The sequence below is a fragment of the Sturnira hondurensis genome, unplaced genomic scaffold (genome assembly GCF_014824575.4).
Source record: "Sturnira hondurensis isolate 20B ecotype Veracruz unplaced genomic scaffold, ASM1482457v3 Scaffold0019428, whole genome shotgun sequence".
Taxonomy (NCBI): domain Eukaryota; kingdom Metazoa; phylum Chordata; class Mammalia; order Chiroptera; family Phyllostomidae; genus Sturnira; species Sturnira hondurensis.
In genome coordinates, this window is record NW_028092059.1 from 2,784,714 (window position 1) to 2,799,500 (window position 14,787).

Consider the following 14,787-nt stretch of genomic DNA (forward strand, 5'->3'; position numbering starts at 1 on the left):
TGATATCTTTTAAAAAACAAAAGTAGAGAAACTGAGACAGTAGGAAAATTAGTAAAGTATCCTTGTTAACTGTTGACTTTTTTAATGAATTTTCTTTCTAGCTAACATTCATAAAAGAGGAAATCTAGAATAAATGCAGAGCAGCCCTGGCTGGTGTAGCTCAGTGGATTGAGCACGGGCTTGCGAACCAGACTATCGAGGTTCGATTCCCAGTCAGGGCACATTCCTGGGTTGCAGGCCAGTTCCCAGTAGGGGCCAATTCCCAGCAGGGGATGCACGAGAAGCAACCATACATTGATGTTTCCCTTCCTCTCTCCTTCCCTTCCCCTCTAAAGGTAAATAAATAAAATATTTTAAAAAATAGAATAAATGCAGAGCATCTCAAAAGAAAGAAGTACTGAGAACCATTTGAAAGGATAATTCATCATGAAAATTAAATATATAGACAAAGATTCAACAAAACCATAGGTAGAAAATGTTTAATAATACAGCAAAATTGTTCGCCAAGGATTTTTTTGTAATGTAAGTCCCCAGTGTGAAAATATTTATCAAAATCTTTCATATTAGAATATATGTGTTGTATCTAAGTAAACTATACTGAGAAAATAATATATGATTCTTGGAAGGAACTGGTAGCTGCATTAAAATGGTACCAAAAAAGAAACGGAATATTTAGGAACTAAATACTTGGCTATGCATCACAATCTCTTTGCATTTGGAATTAAAGTGAAAAGAACCTAAAAGTGTGGCATAATATAGAAGCAAAAATGATGACAACAGAAATAAAGTAACTTATAGATTATTTATTATGAGGCTACGATATTTATAAATATTGACCTCTAGTTCCCTCCACCTATGAATGAAACACCATGACCTAAGGTTGGGTGGAAATGATCACATCCTACTTCCCGGAATTAATCAAGCCAAATGAATCATTTACCCACTGTAATGTTTAATTTTAGTTAAACTGGAGGCAAAAAGACTCTTGCATCTTTTGTTACCAAAGTAACAAAGTAGTATTTTTTCCTACACAATTGGGTGAAAGCTAATGAAGTGACAAATATGTAAAAGGTTAGAGACTTAGAAAGTGAAAAAAAGCTGAGGAGAAATAGGTTTATCGATACAGTGTCAGTGACTGGTGGCTGTTTCTGAGGTTCTTCAGTTTTCTCTGGTTCTCTCAGCTTTTCCTTTGATTCAGTGAGCTGCCCCAATATTACCACAATAAACCCCTGTGAGGCTTAAATTGCTCTAGTGTGAGTTTAATTTCTGTTACTCAAATTGAAAGAATTTTGGATCAAGAGAACGCATGAGCTGAGTTGGTCATTTTGTTACTTAACAGCATGAAACTTTACAGAAAACTTAGAAATTAGAGTTTAATGGTAAACTCTTCACTGGATTTCACTATGGACCAAGGCATTTCCAAGTGACTAAACACTATTCTAATGATTTTAATGTACAATTCCTCTGAAATCTACACATTCAGTGAAATATAAAGAATTTGAGAACTCAGGGACTAGAAATGTGAACTAGATAGGTTATTTTGAGGTACCCCTTATGTTTTAGCTTTATTAAAATACAAGTCACAAATATCATATAAAGAGAAGTAGTACCTTCTACAATGAAGTTAATTTTACACTAAATAATAATTGAAAAATGTTCTGTTCTACGAGTAGTTAACTGCAGAGACTGAATAGAATTATTAAGACAAAACCAAGGGAATGTGTTCAGTTTTACTTTATCTCTCCACATTTAATTTTTCTTAGGTGTAAAAGGAGTTCTAGAAAAACTAGGTATGGCAATGTATGTGACCCTTGGGGCACAATAATACCCTGTTTAATTCTATTTCCCTTTCTTTACTTTAATACTTTATAATGTAGAAGCCTGTACTGGAATATCTTCACTAACAAAGCACAAGAAGAGATTTCTAAACTAGAAAAGATATTGCTAAACTGCCTCTAAAAGTTTTATATACTGAAGTCCTTCAGAGTAATTTACTAACAACAAAAGTGTTTACTAAAAAAATGTTTAAGAACCGTTATCCTGGTCCAAACTTGCTTTACCTGTAAGACCCTAGCTTTCACTCCACCTATCTGTCACGACAGAGACAGATTCTCTTCAACTTCCACTACAGCCACGTTCTTCCCATCAACTAAAGTGCAGCTTAAACCGGCTGGTGTGGTGCAGTGGACTGAGCACAGGCCTGCCAACCAAAGGCCACCATTTTGCTTCCCAGTCAGGGCACATGCCTGGGTTACTGGCCATGTCCCCCAGTAGGGTGTGTGTGAGAGGAAACCACACATTGATGTTTCTCTCCCTCTCTTTCTCCCTCCCTTCTCCTCTCTCTAAAAATAAATAAATAAAAATCTTTTTTAAAGCCTTAAATGTCTTTCCTTGATCTTTCAACTTTCATATATAGCTCAGAGAAAACATAACTTCTAAGAGGCATGCAAAATTGCTCCAAGGACAATGGATCAGTGTTAGAGAAGAGGGGAAATTTTGAATCCTGTATGGGCTAGGATATTGGTCACTCACATTGTCCTCTGGCTCTGTTGGACTTATGCCTGTCTCCCAAGGAAGTTGGTAGTGGGGCGGAGGGGAAGATTACAAAGATTAACTGAAAGCTGAAAGAACTCTTTCATTAGAATTATCGAAAGATTTTGGAAGCCCAAGGCCTTAGAACTTTAAAACCTCTGTCCTAGTGGGATCAAAGAGGGTGGGGGTGAATAGAAGAGTGTGGGGTACTTTTCCTATTCCGTGTTTCTATTGAGCATGAAAGCGTCACAGTATCTGAGCCATGGATCAGCTGACAACTGGAATGCAGAATTGGAGATAGAATTTTACTGCGATGAGTCTTGGAGATTTTCTTGCAATACTGAAGATCATGGATAAAACAAAACAAAACATAGTAGGTAGTTGAAGATGGGGGACCTTGCAATGGCTTTGATCTTATGGAAAGATTCATATCAAGACAAAATGAAGTAGTAGATGCACACAGTAGCTAGGAGGACTATTTTCTTTCCACTATAAAATAATTTTGGAGGACTGATTATATTTTAAAGAGTCTGTGATCCATTAAAACCCCAAATGAGTTGAATTGCATGCTGCATGTTGAGATAACTTGAATCTTCAAAAGCAAGAACTTCAGCAGGACTTTGAAGAGGCTGAAGTTGGTGGAATTCTGGAATCTTGGAAACTGTAAAGACCTCAGATTAGTCATCTTTAGTGAAAAAACTTCCTACTTTAAATTTTTGTTTGTATTTCGAAGGACTTTTTATTTCTACTCCACTACCAAACAGCTTCCTCTGGTACAGAAACATAATCTGCTAAGAGCCCAGTCTCCTCACCAGACAAATTTGTGTTTGGATCCTACATCCCACTTACATTCTCTTGACATTGGGCTAATTAATTACATCTGTGAACCTCCACTTCCTCATCTCCACAGATGGAACAATTGTTTTACCTATCTCATAGAATTGTTATGAGGGTCAAATGAGGAAGAGTACATTATAAGTGCTCAGTAAGTATTAAGAATAACTTTATATCAATACTTTCTAACTATAACCATGATTAACATGTATGTTGATGGACTCTTTCTTACCCCTTCTATATCATGATCTTTCTCAGTAATCAATGTCATAATGATTCCATTGTTTTTATTTTATACTTCTAAGAGAAGGTGTGATTGGTCTGAATCATCTTTTCAAGAGTTATAAATGACTTGTTCCTAAAAGAGCTGAGACAATTTCTTAAACTCATGTAATTATATATAGTGGCAACTCAGTGAGAAAATGTATATATACATGTTTTATTACAAATTTATTATGTATAGTATCTCTATATATGTATCTATATCTATCTGTCATCTATCTATCATTTATCTCATGGCCTACCTTGATGGTCAGCAAGCCAGCCATATAAAATAAATACTTATTTTGTATCAAATAATATAACAGAGAGTTAACTCTGAACTCAAAATACATATGGAGTATCATCCTCCTGGACTAAAGCTCCCATTGGTCATTTCAGGATACATATTTGGAAGTACTTTTTAATGTTGTTATTTTGATCTTATAACCCCACAAGCACTCAAAGCCTAGGAAAACACAGATTTTATTTTGCAAAGCTGAGGAATAGAGCATTCTGAAGAAAGAAAGTTTTGTGTTTGGGAGATCAAGGTGGGAAGACAGAAGGGCCTGGTTACAACTTTAACACTGAATGGGAACTTGGACCACATGGGCACATGACTCAGGACTCCAGAGAAAAAGTGATGCAATTGCTATTTGTGATGGACAATAGTAAAGATGTGCCAGTTTCTAAAGTCACTTTATTGTCTAAGGAATAGTAAAGGCATGTGTTTTGTTATTGCTAAATATATTACAAAAATACTATTAAAATAATATATATCAGCACAGTTTTTAATAAAATATATTACAGTAAAAAACAGTTCTGGATCCTAATTGACTAGGTAAATAAATTTAACAAATAAAGTGTGTTTTGGTAGTTTAGTAATTTAAAAACATTAAAAAGCATTTGTTAGCAATTCTAATAGTATTACTAGAAGAATTAGTAGAATTTCTTGTGGTAAAGTTAGAGGGAAAATATATCAGGAACTCAAATGACATGAAAAAACATAAGACATAATATACTCAAATTGGAGGATCTCTTTTGTTTTATTTTACAGAATGTATATTTGTCATGCATAAGAAACTATAATCTGGAAAATGAAAAGTGAACAAAAACACAAACCAACAAAATATCGGGGTAACTTAAATGCCACAGTCTTTGGCATTGTCCAGAGCGCTGCTTCTCAAAATTGTGTGTGCACATCAATTGCTTTTGTGAAAGTGCAGTTCTTAATTCAGTAGGTGTAGGACATGACCTAAGATTCTGCGTTTCAAGTATGCTGCCAGATGATGTCGATGCTGCTGGTCCATTGATAATAACTTGGTCTTATTAAATTTTTAATTCTAGATTCTCATGCACCTGTAAGAAATAATACAGAGAGATCCCATATGTCCTTTATCTAGGTTGACCCAGTGATAACATCTTGCAACTTCATAAAAAAATCACTTGGGGATATTTATTTTCTGGGTTCTCTATTCTCTTTCATTAATCTATGCATTTATCCCCTCATCAATACTGTACAATCTCCTTTGCTGTGATTATGTAGTAAATCTTGAAACTGAGTAGACTGATTTCTCCCACTTTTAACTTGTTTTTCAAAATGGTCTTAAGCTATCCCAGTTCCTTTGCAATTTCATATACATTTTAGAAAATATTTTCTATACTTATAAAAATCTTTGCTGACATTTTAATAGATATTTTATATTAAATTTATTTGAAAAGAATTGATAAATCACAAATGCTCTGTGTCTTTATTTATTTGGAACTCCCTTGACTTCTCATATCAGAATTTTGTAGTTTTATGCATGAAAATTTTGTATATACTTTGTTAGATTTGTATCTAAGCATTCCTTTGGTTAAAATGAGCAATCATAAGTGGTCTTATATTTTTAATTTCAGTGTTCGCATGTTGTTGCTCATATATAGAAATACTATTAATTTTGAATGTTTATCTTATATCCTGTAGCACTGCTGAACTTATTAGTCAAGGAATTTTTTTGGTATATTCATTGGAATTTTGTAATCATGCACCCTGCAAGCAGAAATGTTGTATTTCTCAATCTCTCGTCAATATGGCTTTTCTTCCTTCCTTTTTTCTTTCTTTTCTTTCTTCTCTCTTCTTCTTCTTCTCTATTCTCCTTCTCCTTCTCCTTCTTCTTCCTCTCTCTCCTTCTCTCCTTCCTTCCTTCCTTCCTTCCTTCCTTCCTTCCTTCCTTCCTTTATTCCTTTCTTCTTTATTTCTTACCTGGTTATGCTGGCCTAACTTCTAGTACTATGTTGGAAAAAGTCTTAAGAGCAAGTATATTGCTTTGCTTCCAATCCTAGGGGTAAAATATGAAGCTTCTCACCATTAAGTATAATATTAGTTACAGATACATTATAAATGCTCTTAATAAAGTTGAAGGAATTTCCTATTTTCCTGAAGCTTAGAAAGTCTATGTAACTTACCCAAGGCCACACTTGTAAAAATTTGTCTAAAGGAAAACACAAACCTCTCTCTAAAAATCCCATTCTCTTCAGGATTCTAATGTATATGTAAAACTTAAAATGATTAAAAAAGCATGGCCAGAAAGTGATGAGTATAAAATGTGGCTAAAGCCTAAGTGTGTCTATGAGAGGAGAAGAATTTACGTAATTAGACTTCTACGGGAAGACATGTTTAGGGGTTGGAGAATAGACTGGACCAGAATGGGACTATAATCAAGGCCCTAAGTTAGAAGATGTATGAAATATACCCACACATTTGGGGCCTTTAGCATGATAGATTATTTCTTGCCCATGCAACAGTCCAGTGTCCACAGTGAGCAGATGGCAATTTTTGCCATGGGATGATGCAGAACCCCAGGCAGCTTATAGGCCAGTGGCCTCCAGTCTGTGTAAGTGGAGAGAAGAAGGAAATTGTTTCTTAGGAACCTTGGCCAGGAGATGACATGCATGACTTGTAAACATTTCCCACTGTATGACACACAGTTACTTGATTTACAGCCACAGAGGAGACCAATAAATATATTTCACTGTGTACTTAGGGTGTGGGTGGGACAAGGCGGGTGAAGGTGGAGGCTAACACAGTTTTTGGTGAAAAGTATTTGGTAAGAAGTCTTTGCCACAATAAAAATGAAAGTAAAAAAATTATCCAGAACATGTAAATTCCCAAGAGACTAAGGAGTTATTATTTTAGCACATATGTTGGCTTCCTGTTGATGGTGTTACTAATTGCCACAAACTTGGTGGTTTAAAACAATACACAAACAATATTATTATCTTACAATTCTGAAGGTCAGACATCAGAAATGGGTCTCACTGAGTTCGAGTCAAGGTACCAGCAGAACTGCATTCTCTTGTGGAGGTTCTGGGGAGAATCTATCTTTACATCTGTGCCCACCCCTCCTTCTGAACCTGCCCGCATTGCCTGACTCATAGTTCCCTTTCATCTTTAAAGCCAGCGCTGGCCGGCCAAGTCTTTCTCATGATGCCATCTCTCTGGTTCTGACTCTTCTGCCTCTTTCTTACACCTCAAGTCACCACGTGATTACACTGAATACATTAGGATCATCCAGGATAATGTTCTTATTTTATGGTTTGAAGATTAATAACATTAATTACATATAAAACTTTAGTACCCCTCCCTGCCGTATTAGACAGGCTATAAAATATTCACAGATTCTGAAGCTTAGGATTTTGGGGAGTTCATTATTCTATTACTACATAGTAGAGTTTTATGGACAGATATGAATGGATACTATCATTTTATTATATTTTTTATTAAATTAGGAAATGCAGCCTTGTGTAAAGAAAAGAGTTAAGTAGCTCTGCATTCAAATTTCAGGACTATCATTCAGTAACTACATTAGCTTATTAGTTCAAGCAAGCTATATAACATCTACATGTATATTTTCTTACATGCAAAAAAAGGGGATAAATAACATTTGACCATAGGTATGTTGTTAAGTTTCAGATACTCCCTGAAATATTGTTCATTAAAAATAAGCCAGTTTAATTCCATCTACTTCTTTTATCCAGGGTTGGAGAAGACCATTACAGCCTTAGATAAAGGCATCATTTTTTTCAACCTTGAATTTCAAAGCTGGCTGTTTTTGAGTCTGAGGTGAAATGATGTTTGTAAGATATTTGTTAAGAAGTGGAATAACATTTACACTCCACCTTTTACTTCCTAAAATCATGGGGACCTAGCTAGAAATCGAGGAAAGCAGGGAGGGCTGGAGTGGTACAGAGGGGTGGGGGGAAGAGGCAAAAAAATGTACTTAAACAACAATAAAAAATTTAAAAAGACAAAGGAAATTGAGCAACTTAGAGAGGAAAGTTTCTATCCCTGGGAAGAAAGCTAGAATGGCTTGAGAGCTTAGGGTGGGACTCGAGAACTGTGCCCTGTGGGAAGAAAGGCTTGGAACAGTAAGAATCGGGCAAAGATGCTGCCAGAGTCATTCAGATAGGCTAGCCCCGAAAGGAAAAATTAAGCCAAAAAAGGGAAATGGACAATTTTAAGAGAAAGTAGAACACCTCTTATCTCTAAGTCCATTTGGAACTCTGAAATGAAATTGTTTTAGAGAGTATCCTTATATCAAGAGAAGTGAATAGAGTAAAAATGTGAGTAAAATGTGTTAAGGCAGAGACAACATCAGAGATTGTATCCTGATTCTCTTTCCTTGTGAGATGTAGACATTAAGTAATTTTTGCATGCCTACATTAGGGACATGGGAGGTAACATTCGGATTGACCAATAAACGGCCCATCAGGTCTTCAGGGCAAGGGGTAAATTAACAGACTAAACTAGGGCTTAGCTGGAGGATTCATTACCAGTGAGAGTGGAGGTGAGAGTCAGAAAGGTGGGGACCCCTGCACTCTACCCATGTTAAGAAAACAGACTTCTAATTATATATCCAGTGAGAATTTCAGCGGTAAATACAACAAGAACAGAGTTAACACCAGAGACCAGGGAAGAGCAGTTACACTCAGAGATCAGGGGAAGCCATCAGAGAACAACCTGTTGCAGTTAAAATCATGGTTCTCATACAGACATAAAATAAGTACATGTCAAATGTCTTATTTAACTAATTTCTGGGGGAATGAGGAACATGTTACCAGTATTTGAAAGAAGATTTCAAAGAGCACACACTTATTTAAGTAGTCAGAAGTGCCAAAATAAATTTGTAATATATGACTCTTCAACATCAGGGCAATAATCAATTTCATTCCACCAGAGAAAAAACACAATTTCTGTATTTTTTATGAAATATATGTTTCTATAAACAAGAACCATTCACGTCACTATCACTTTTTTAGAGCTACAACTCAGAAACAATGAGTGGGGGGTGTAGGCCTGTTACCGAATGGTACTCGTGTGACCCAAAAAGGTGTATTACATAGGACAGGCCACTAATGATATTTTGGGCTATTTCGAAGTCATTTCTTTCACAGCCTCATCTGACTGACCCCACGCAGACCACTCTCATGCTATGTTGTCACTTTTCTCCAGCACCTATGCGTTGTCCTGGAGAGGAGCACAAAAGAAGCAATCCTGGGTTGGAAGAGACTGAGTCTCCCAGGTGGCACCAAGAAAATAGCATTTCTTGAAGGAGTGAATGTCAACTTTTGTGTGTGTGTGTTTATCAGTGAAATTTAGGACTTTTAGAAAATTTAGTTCAGTTGCAGAAAAATAATGAACTTGAAAGATTTTCTGCATTTGGATGGAGACCTGTCCAGTTAAAACCTGATAAACATGTCAAAGTGTAAGGTAGCTCCTGTCACAAAACTGAGTGCTCTCACAAGAGTATCCTACTACTATGCATCCAGGAAAGGCAAGCTCTGCCCCATTATGGATACGAATGCAAATGAGCAGCACTGTGCTTGAGAAAGTAATGGGAATTATTCTCTTTAAAAAAATTGTATCTCTTCTTACTGAGTCAAAATAATGGTGTTTTGTATTCTTCTGCAGCATAATTAAATTTTCTCTACAGTACAAAGGGAAATGGGAACGTGATCCTTAACAATCTGGGAGGAGCTGTGACTAGGTGAAATTTAGAAGCAGTTGGAGGACTTGCTTTCTCTCTCTTTGGTATTCTCTTTTCTGTCTTGTAGGCATCAAGCCCCCAAATACAGCTTTTAGGTTGCCATAATTAACTGGTGGTATTAACCACCCAATTACTCTTAACTGCCCTGTTCATTCACTCTCTAAAATATGATCCACAGCTGGGAATATTAGTTAACTTCCAGTTTGCAAATGATATATAGACTTATTCCATTAAAATGAAAATGATGAGTAAGAGTTTAAAGGATTATTCTAAACTGCAAATGGATTTAGGGTTAAGAAAATACATTATGCTAAAAGGATGAAACCTTAATGGTAATATGTCTGGAAGGCAGAAGCTAGAAAAGGGTTCGGGAGATATTTGTGCAATTCCAGTGTAGGCAACACTTAAATCACACATAGGCCCTGCTCACTCTCCAATGAATGCAAATGACTCATAATCTGTGTGTATATTTATGCATCACACGTTAACACAGGAACATTTTCCATTGATTTCCATGGATTATGTGACAAAGCTGTGGTACACAATCCTAAAGAATAAAACTTAGGAGCAAAGTATGAATGCACTCTGAAAGTATTTGCCAGATAATTAGAAAATGTTCCACTGCTTCGAAAACCTCCTATATAATACACAGTTAAGTGATTATTTTGTAACTTACTTTAGAGTATTATTACCTTTGAGAAGGCATTGTTATTGGGCCTTTTTTTCTAAGAGACATTAATGCATATAATTAAAAACATACAATTCAACCTCTCTGTAGGACATCTATGAAACCATTTACGGTGTTTTTTTCTTGTCCTTCTAGGTGTGACTGTGGGCTCAAAGTAATGAGAAGAAAGTTATTTTTAGGTTGCAATAGTGTTTTGGTGGCTCTAAACTAAAAAGCTTTATTTAGAGTTTGCATACTCTCCTACAGTACACTGTGTTTTATACAAAGCTAATTGCTTTCCTTAGTGTTGCCATTATCCATTTTTTTCTAATAAGCCTTCTCCACTAAAAAAAATAAAAATAAAAACGAAGTCGATTTGCATTGCTTGTTGAGAGGAAAATACAATGTTCACAGTAAAACAATATATTAAAAACATTGCCTTACCAGTACTGCCCCAGTTTATAAGGACTTTACTTTTTCATTATTTAAAAAATAACATATAAGGAAAAATGTGTTTTATATATACTCCTGTGACTAGATAATCCAAAATGATCATCATCTGTTTCCATATTAGCAAAGCCCATAGATGAGAGAATTTTTTATGGAACTTTTCTGCTCACAGGTATCCCAATATTAATAATCATCATTACATACTTGTATTAAGCACTTCCTTTTGCTCTCATCTCTGCTGGTTGCTGAACAAAGCAATGTAACTCCTCATGGACCTTGAACTTAAGAGCTTGCTATCTAAAACATTAAAATGAGAGACCATTGTTTAAATAGTTGCTTGAAGTCTCACCATCAAGTTTCAAGCCCTATTTATCCTGACAAATGGATACTAAGTTGAATATAAAATCCAAACTACTGTCCCCAGGCCATTGAACATTCGATAGTATATGGAGATGGGGCTCTAAATAGCTAATTCAGGATATGATTGCATTAGCCACTCAGATATGAAAATGGTTGTGATTCATTTAAACATGAAGCTCTCTTCTGCCCAGCCACAGCAGATGAGAACTGTGCCAGTCATGAGGAGGACACATAGATTATTTCTATCCGATGGAGTTTAAGTGCTTCAGGGGGATACAGGCAAGCAGGTTTATCCCTGAAGAGTCTGTGCAAGAGGAGGGAGGGGAGCAAAACTACAAAAGAAGGATTAATAAATATCTGCCTGCTACTCATCATCCTTTTGTCAATTTTCTGATACTGATTAATTTGGAAAGATCATTCAGCATGTGCATTTTTGGATGTTTTAGACATGTTTGAAGTTTTCCTTTAGGCTTGTAACTTCAAAATGATGAGCTGTGTGTTAGAGGAAGTCAGGCTGAGCCCAGACGGTGTAGCCAGAGGGGATCATCGCAAGCATCTGCCCTCTGCCACCTCCTTCCCCTGGTGGATGCCATGCCCTCATGATCAGGTGGTCTGTGCTGCCATTCTCTCATTCCCCACACCCTCTCTGGTACTTTGCTGTATCTTCCTCCTTAGAGTAACCCTTCTGTAGCCCAGGATACCCCTCCCAGAGATAGTCACTGGACCAAATCTGTCTACCACCTGTTCTACAAGCCCAGCCTTAAATTGCCTTCCAAAGGATCTTCACTCCTCCAATGGAAGAAGCAAGATTCTTTTCCCAGATACCACAGCCCAGCCTGAACTGTAATGTAGCAAGTCTCCTATATTTAAAGTGTTAAAAAAGAGAAGGGAGAAAGGTCCAAGAAAGCCCGGAGAAAATATCTTAGAAAACCATTAGGAAAACAAGCACCAGAGAAGTCCATTGTTTTGTGTGTGTGTGTGTGTGTGTATTTATATTACATGATTTCCTGAAGTTAGTGGAAGGGAATCTTGATGCAATAAGTTTTTATTCTATATTCTGGTATCTTTGCTCTTTGGATCACAACTCAGGTCATGACAACATATGGCAAAAGGAATTTTGCATATGTAATTGAGGTTGCAGGTCTGCTGACCTTAAGATAGGAATATTAATGTTATCCTGTATGGGCCAAATCTCATCACCTGAGTCCTAAAATGCAGAGAACTTTCTTTGGCTGGCATCAGAAAAGACGCAGCAGAACAGAAAGTCAGAAATTGACAGCATGAACTGGACTCACTTGTGCTGACTGAAGACGGAGAGGACGACATGACAGGAAGCGCAGGTGGTCCAAAGGAGCTGAGGGGCTCCTGGCTGACAGCGAGCAAGGAAACAGGCACCCTGCACTCCCACTGCTGGGAACTGAGATCTGCTTGTAAGCACATCCCCTACCTTTGTCTCATCAGCTTCAAGACAACAGCCTGAGCTGACTGACACCTCATCTGTGGCCTGTGAGACTCAAGGCAGAAGAACGAGTTAAACCTCTGCAGACTTCTGACCTACAGAACTGTGAGAAAATCGATCTGCGTAGTGTTAACCTTCTAAATTTTTAGAACTTAAGTCGTTAATATAAAAGTAATATTACACGCATAACGCATCATATTTTCCAAAAAATAAAAAAACCAACACAACATGGAATGCACATTATGACTGGGCATTCCATGCAATCTACTGTTTAAATTTTATAGTTCCATGAGCACTGTTTTTCTTTTTTCCAAGAAAAATTAGAGGAAAGCCCTTACAAACTCATCTCACACCTAATTTAGGTAGAGAAAATGATTGAAGAAAAAAATTTTTCCCATGATTAAAATAAAGCGATATGGTCTATGTCTAAGCATTCTGTGAGAATTAAAGGTGATTGAGAGAATAGAGCACCTACCTCATTCCTGAGCACATTTTCTCTACACTCTGCATAATACTCTCCCTTCCTCCCCCTTTTGTTGCCCAACTGACCTTGTTACTTGGTATCACTGTACCTGTATATTTCACTGCACTGTATACTAGGCAGTAAATCACTATCATGTGCAATCCTTGTTAATGCAGCCTCCAACAATCCACACCAGAATTACTGACTGTAAGTCTCCAGGGCTGGGCTCCTGGGGTTATGAATGCCCAACGTTCCCAAGTGAGTTCCGCTCAGTTACACTGCATGCACTCAAGAATCCCGTGGTGCGGGTGTGGCCAGTCTTGAGAAAGAAGTTATCAACAGCTGAGTTATGGGGTTTTTCAGATGGGGAATGCAGCCCACAATAGCGCTGAGGGCAGAGTCATTGCTTCCTGTAGCTGAAAGTCAGCCTGCACCTTCTGCTCTTTATAGAATTCACCAGTGAGCTAAGGGAATACAAAGAATCTACGTTCTTCCTACCTCTTAGCTGAGATTAAGTAGGAGGGCCCTGTTACAAAAGAAGAAGAAGAAAAGATAATGCCGTAGTGTGACTACACATAATCATACTGGAACCGCTGCGCTGATAGCTGCCCCTACAGTTTAGCTGTGGTTGAAGTTGGAAACCCTGCTGGGTTTATGGGAACTGCCCTCTAGTAGCAACCGTGACCGTTAGCTTTTTTTTTCTTTTATGGCATTTCCTTTTAAACTATGTTTGAGATCTTTGTTGTAGGTGTATACCCTGGAGCACCAGTGATGTGCGCAGACTTCAGTGAGACACAGCACATAAAAGCACATGGTGTAAGTGTGACGAATTGCAATGACAAGGCTGAGTTGGAGGTAACTTGCGAACAATCAAGTGAATTAAAAAGTCCCTTCTTATGACAATGCAAAGGGAAGATTAAGGGCAACCTGAGGATATGGACCGTGATCTCTTCCCTGAAAGTGTGCCACATACGTTATGTACCAGTATGCCCTGATCAAATACTCAAGGTCTGTATTCACCCTGCCCAAAATAAATATCATCTGCTGTCAAGTGCACACATTACTAGCAATAAACTACACGAGTTAATCATTCATGAAGGTGGGGAATGTGGCATTGATCCAAGGTAGAGCCACGTGTGAGTAAGATGAAAGAGCATGCCTTGGTATTCAGAAGAAAGACCAATGCAAATACACTCATGCAATCAACAAAACAACACAGTTATTAAAGCTCTCCCATGGTGCATAAATAAAAATTACCAATGACAGTTTAAAAAACAAATAACAAAAAAACTTTCCCTTGTGACCTCTTTGTAGCTTTTCTTTTTTGTTTTAAGAAGCAAAATTCAAGTTTATATAAATTAAAGGATAAAATCCAATTATACCATGAACACTTAACAAAATTAAGTAACACACTGAGTCTCATTTTTAACTTGTGTTTGACATTAAGAAATGGTAATAGCAATTTGTTGGCTTTTTTTCCAATTGAACTTCCTTACAAGTCTTCCAAGATACTGTTAATTAGGAAAATAATTACAAAATAAAGGCTATTTGGGGAGAAGAAATTGCAACTATGGTGCAAATACATTGAATCTTTCTAATGTGTGTTTTCTGGACATTTTCAACTGTATCACTTGTCCAAAACACCACTTATGAGCCCAGTATGAAGAACATGCAGTGACTGTACATATGATATGGTGAGTTCTTCTGTTTTACAGTTGACAACATATTTTTGTAT

General features: G+C 37.0%; 1 pseudogene; it reads right to left on the reverse strand.

Moving 5' to 3' along the window:
• LOC118974401 (translocon-associated protein subunit alpha-like) overlaps positions 1–12,570 on the reverse strand; it is a 188,597-nt pseudogene extending 176,027 nt beyond the window's left edge.
• Between the last annotated feature and the right edge of the window lie 2,217 nt (positions 12,571–14,787).